Source organism: Pseudopipra pipra, chromosome 4, assembly GCF_036250125.1.
Source record: "Pseudopipra pipra isolate bDixPip1 chromosome 4, bDixPip1.hap1, whole genome shotgun sequence".
Taxonomy (NCBI): Eukaryota; Metazoa; Chordata; class Aves; order Passeriformes; family Pipridae; genus Pseudopipra; species Pseudopipra pipra.
In genome coordinates, this window is record NC_087552.1 from 34,402,255 (window position 1) to 34,408,626 (window position 6,372).

Consider the following 6,372-nt stretch of genomic DNA (forward strand, 5'->3'; position numbering starts at 1 on the left):
AACTAGATCTCTGCATACAGCAAAAGGTAGTAACACACAATGGCATGTTATTACAGCAGTAATAAGGTGACTGGATTTTAACAGAACCAAAACAGACACTAAAGACATAATCATGACAGGAAACATGCTTCTTGTGCCTTCTTACATGGCAAGGAAAGCATCTTAATATGCAAAATAAACTGTCATTCCAGTGTTTTGTGGCTCAGAAGTCTAAACTTTTGAATTGTTTTAGTCAACACAGAACAATATTTTCTCTACTTTCCAGACCGTAACAAGTTTATGCTCTGCTCACTTGGTGCTTTCATAAACTCAGATCTGTCTGCTTGCCTGTGTATATGCTTACTGGATCTTGAACTATTTTCTTCCGCGAGGGTTCTTTTAGGTGGGAAACAATCAGAATCATAGTGATTGTTCTCTCCCATGTTAAGCATATTCAGCTGCAAGCCTTCTACTACACTTTTGCCCTTGGAAAAGTCTCATAAGGTGCAGATTATTTGGGGAAGCTCACAGAATATTTGCTTTTACCATACCAGGGTCTACTTCTACATCCTTTAAAGAGTGGTGGTTGAGTATGCACTGTTTTCTCCTCCTTTGCTTCAGCTAAGGTAGGACTACACGTATCTTTCTGGGGATAAATCTTACTACAGTATTTTGGACTTCATTTCAGGATCCTAATTTTGCATCTCATCTATAAAAGCTGATAGCAAATGTGTATTTTCTAGGCTTGTGGATTGAAAAAAAACAACTGTAACAACCAAAAGTATCTCCTAGCATTTCTCTTTATCTGGCCTTATGGTAAGAATACAAGTTCCAATAAAATGGGTATTATTCCAAGAACTCATGCACATGCTCATATTGTTTAGAGCCCTGTTTTTTTCATCTCTATTTCTCACAGCATAAAGAGATACAATTCATACTCATTTTCTTCTGTATTTACAAGATACAGTCTAAACTCTGAGACTAGAGATGTTAAGTGCTGAAGATGGCAGTTGAGGAGCAATGAATAATCTCCACTATAGCTGGTGAGACACCCATTTAGCAGGAGTTACTCCTTTTGAATCCTATATGCCTTCTACTTTCCACATCTGTTATTTTTATTCTTATTGAAGGTAAAGTAATCCTTTTTTGTATCCACTGGAGAACTTGAGCATTTTAATGACTGAGCTCTTAAGGAGAAATTAGACTGACTTCGCTCACCAGCCAGTCATCCTTGAAATAAAACCTAATAAAATAAATTTTTCTCTTGGAAACTAGAGTAAGATGAACATAGCATTCCCTTTATATGTTCAGATACTAAAGAGAACAGAACCTTTCTAATATGCCAAGCAGCAAAATGAGCTCAATGAGCTGATACTTCTGTAAGCATTTTTGCCATTGCATCAGGAAATGGTTGCTATGGAGCGAAGGTCACTGCTAAGGTGACTGTAAAGTAACGTTTCTTTCTTTCTTCCTTTATTTTCTTGGAAGACCCTATGTTTTACACTTGTTGAAATGGTAACATTTTATTTTTCTTAAGGAATGACAAGTATTCCAAAACATGCAGTGGACCTGAATCAGTGAGAATATAAAATAGTAATTACTACCTTATTGAAAACATATACAAAAACTTCCCATTCACTGTAATTTCCAATAAATTCCTCTACATTTCCTGCTGCCTATTTGATATCATAATTACCCAAAGATAAACTTATTTTCCCTTTCATCTCTTGATCTGCTTTCCTTTCATTATTATTAAGCATAATTACTTATATCCAGCTCCTACTGGCTGATGTCAAGAAACAGTTTCTGATGTAGTGAAAATATGAGCTACTGTTTTGCTGTGAGTGTATTATCTGAAATATGATGACTGTGACAGAGCTCTGGTCAGTCTTCTATTACGTGCAATGAAGGTGACCTTGCTGTTTGCTGTGGTATGTAGACCTTTGCAGTGAAATATGTTGCAGATATGTAAAACATGTTACTACTTGGAATTTTGAGTCATTATTCTGTTTTGCTTTTTCTTTTTTTGAACTTTCTGTTGCAAAGAGATAAGTATTAGTAGGGTTTTAATTTAATGTATGTGCATTTTTCATATTACTAACACTTAATACTTAAATGTTCCTTATTACAATTAGAAAATTATATTATAAACTGATTAGAGGTGACTATTAATTTTTCATGGATCACATGCAGTCGTCTAATGAATTTCATTCAGCAGAAAATCCTCAATTTCTGGTTCTTTCAGTTTTTAAAAGACCCATTTCAGGATGGAGTAAGTCTGTACTCCTATGTGTTTCCTTTCATGACTCATTCCAATAAAGAAATCAGATTAAGAAAACAGAAGCTTATGAAAATAGCACCTTCTAGAGCTAAGAGTAAAAATCTCAACTTCCTAGAAGTGTTCTTCCAGATAGTTCTATGCACCTATGAATATAATTAAAGCTGAATGAATGAAGCTAATTTCTTATTAGGGAGGTTTTGTTTCTTTATTTACTTATCTGTTTATTCTCGTTGACTGCTCTGAGAGTCACAGGATGTCAGGAAGGATATATAACAGATATATACCTATATATATCTCAGGATATAAGGAAGCTACCACACATGGAATTCAGTGGCTGCTGAAAGGAAGGTATTACTTACCCGAATAAAATTTTTCTAGGCATTAAATACTCAAGGAGCCTGTATCACCTCTTTCTATTTTTCAAATTGATTTTTTCCCCCCTTCTTTTTAGAATATTGGTGTTACTTGGAAGTGTAAAAGTGGATCAACACTAGGAAAGACAGTGGTGCAAGATGTTTGGCATATGATGAGTAAAAGTACCCATCCATAGCAGAAAGCACAAGTTTGACTCCGTAGAGGTGTTTCTCTTGTTTTGAACAGGTATGTGGGGCATGAGTAAAGAAAAAGGATGCAGATAGCATTCCATCTTCAAAGGTCATAAATCAAATATATTGTTTCTTATTAGTTCCAGAGTATTGTCAATCAATCAAATCTTCTTTTAGGGATGGATCAGTTTTTATTGGCATTATGGACTAACCAGCCAGAAAAAATATTACTCAAGTTTACAGTGCTCTGTGTGATCCACTGCTAGAGCACAACTAGCACTGCTGCACTGTTGCAATAATTTACTTAGTGTATTTTTAAAAATACAATTGCATAGTAATCTGAACTGTGAGACTATATCCATTTTATCAAAAAATCTTTACTATGCAGAATATTTTTTTCAGTTTCCATTACGATGGCATGTACCTGTGTGTACACAGACATAGTGTATGTGTGTGTCTGTGTATGCATGTATGTCGTGTGGTCTATATGTAAATTTCTGTAATCTCCAGTAAATAACTGGAAAAAATATAATATTATTTGTTCTATGTCCCCTCAAAAATATATTTGCATTATGAAACAAGCTGTTCATGTTAAACTTAGCACAAATTAACTGTAACCATTCCTCAAACACAGCACATCTGCATGTACTTCATACAACTGTGGTTGCTGGTATTTCTCTCATGTTGTAGTCTTGATCTCCTTTTTCCCCCCTCATTATTCCTTTTATTAAGTAGCTTCAGAAAATCTCTTCATGAAGCAGAGGCAAATGAATACTTGATCTTGTAATCTTTTAGCAAAGTACTTGAAGGGATTACTGAAATGTATTTGATCCTTTTCGTGCTATTTTTAATGTGCATTAAAAGCATGCATAACCTTCCAAATATTTCTGGACAGCTCCCTGATTTTAGACTGCCATCCTACATTTAGAATCACGTAATTCCTGATTTTAAAACCAGAGCTGTAGGCTACAATATAAATGAGTATGCATGTATAATATTTGTATTGGTCTCAATATGGAGAAGATATAAATATTTTATAAAATAGACATATGAATTAAAAAAAAAAAAGCCAGTACCTTTCCTTGTTTTTCATATGTGGAAAACACTGTGATAATTCTCAGCTCCCGATACATTTTTCTTCTTATTTTTAGTATTTTTTTCCCACAACATTTTGGAAGAACTATTGTTAATCTATTCTTATGACTTAAATATTTGAGAAAAGGGGGGAGGTCTTGAATCCCATGGGCTGGTCCAGTGCCATTTCATTTTACCACACATGTGATGCTTTGTAAGTTAAGGCATAACAGAATGTGACTGCAGCTGGATGTAGAGGTTCTCTGGACATCATGAAGAGAGTTCTTGAAGTCAGCTCTTCTAGTCAGCCCTCGAAAAAGAAGCAGCACAGCCTTTTTGGTGCATCACTGTGGGCCTAGCTGCCTGGCTGAGTGGTAAGGTTAATTAAACAGGTCTCATTGCTATGCAAACATCTATCTTCTTCCTGGGATCCAAGTTAACAAGACCACTGAGTATATGGCTGTGCTGTACAACATGTGCAATGCTTAGTGTGACATCTCTACATGGTGATGCCTTCTACAATTCAGACATGACCTGAGGCACAACTCAGCTCTTAATGCCTTTTAGGAAAACTCCAACATGCTATTGCTTTTCCCTGCATTTCTCCTTCCAATCTTATCTCCTTTCTACCTCTGAAAGTGACTGTATGTGTATTCATTGGCAGAGAGGAGATTAAGTGAATCCTCAATTTTCTCTGATTTTTATGGGACAAGTGAAAACCAACTCAAAGAGTCAGGTGAAGATGTCAAGAGATAAATTTCAGCATTTTTTGTTTCATTTTATATCTTGTGAATATTTCTTGGTAAAATGTAGTCCCAAATTTGTAATGGAGAATTCTGAGGAGATATTTTGAATACCATCTCTGTTCTTTATAGTCCCTCAAATGAAACCTTGGGGAACAATTTTCATAGGCGAATACTCTTACTTTCAGATCTTTCTTCACTCTTTCCCTTTGAAATATCTAACTCTGTGAAAATTTGGGTGTACACTACTGTATTTCTGTTCGTTATAAAATGTATCTGAGACACTTTCTCTGGTATGCTAATTTGTTTAGCTTATCTTTCTTTGCATGCTCCTTTGTCTGTCCAGGTCAGCAAAGTCTTACAAACTCCTTCATGGAATATTTTGATTATACTGTAGAATCTACAGTTTTAAAATCCTTGAGAGTTTTTATGCCTGCAGAGTTGAAACTTACCTTGTACATCCAAGGTCTTTCTCAAATCAGAATTTTAAATATAATGTCTTTATTTTGTGCCTTTCCTGTGTGTTCTGTTTATGAAATAAGAAGACTGAAAGCAGACAAGCAGGTCAGCTTCCCTAGTGAAAATGGATGCTTTACCTTTTGGGTGTATAGTATTTCTCAAAATATTTTAAATAATTATAAATACATAAATTTAATTTTAAAAAATCCCTAAAAAAAAGGTTTATAATTTAATGTAATTCATTTATGAACTTTTGGTTATTATCAATACAATTTTATAAACACTAAGGTTACAAAAATAATTAGTTTCTTTTTTTGCCATAATCATACTTTAATTCCTGTCTCAATGGAGCAAAAATAATTTGTTAAGATAAGAGGACGTTGTCTGTCTGTATAGGTGAATACAAAGCTACTTTAGTTCATCAACTGATGAGATGTACTGTAAAGTTTTGTTTCATTTATAAATAAAATTGCTTCATTCTTGTCCCTGCCTCTGTCTCCCTAAATGACATAGAGTACTCAGGAACAATACAATACTATGCTGCTGTTTCAGTCAGCCTTGCCCTGAGCTGGAACTACTTCAGGGAGGCAGATTATTCCTTTAATCTTTAGCTGCTTGTGCTGGTTTTAGCTGGGGTATGGTTAATTGTCTTTTCAATAGCTAGCGTGAGGCTGTATTTTGGATTTGTACTGAAAACAGTGTTAAAAATCCAGGTATGTTTTAATTATGACTAAACACTGTTTACACAGAGACAAGGCCTTTTATGCTTCTCACCCCACCAGCAAGGAGGCTGGGAGTGCATAAGAAGTTGGGAGGAAACGCAGCCAGGACAGGTGATACCAACTCACCATAAGGATATTCCATACCATGTGGCATCATGCTCAGCATATAAAGATGGATAAAGAAGAATGAAGGCACATTTGAGATGATGACATTTGCATTCTCAAGTAACCCTCACATGTGATGGAGCCCTGCTTTCCTGGGGATAGCTGAACATCTGCCTGCCCATGGGAAGTGGTGAATGAATTCCTTGTTTTGCTTTGTTTGTGTGCATAGCTTTTGCTTTACCTATTAAACTGTCTTTACCTCAACTTCTGAATTTTCTCACTTCCACTCTTCCGATTCTCTCCCCCATTCCATTGGGTTGAAGTGGGATAGTGAATGCATGATGCTTAGTTGCCAGCTGGGGTTGAACCGTGACACTGCTCTGCTGGGATTGCTGTCTACAGGTCTCATGTGCAATACTGCCCACTGCAGAATGAATGCATATGAAATGATTCTCTGTACGTGT

At 35.6% G+C, this 6,372-nt stretch overlaps 1 long non-coding RNA gene across 1 annotated transcript; it reads left to right on the plus strand.

Moving 5' to 3' along the window:
- The first annotated feature begins 264 nt into the window (after positions 1–264).
- LOC135413133 (uncharacterized) lies at positions 265–6,172 on the plus strand. Its single transcript, XR_010430101.1, has 3 exons — positions 265–605; positions 2,712–2,860; positions 5,831–6,172. It is a non-coding gene; the product is annotated as an uncharacterized LOC135413133 (long non-coding RNA).
- Positions 6,173–6,372: the final 200 nt, after the last annotated feature.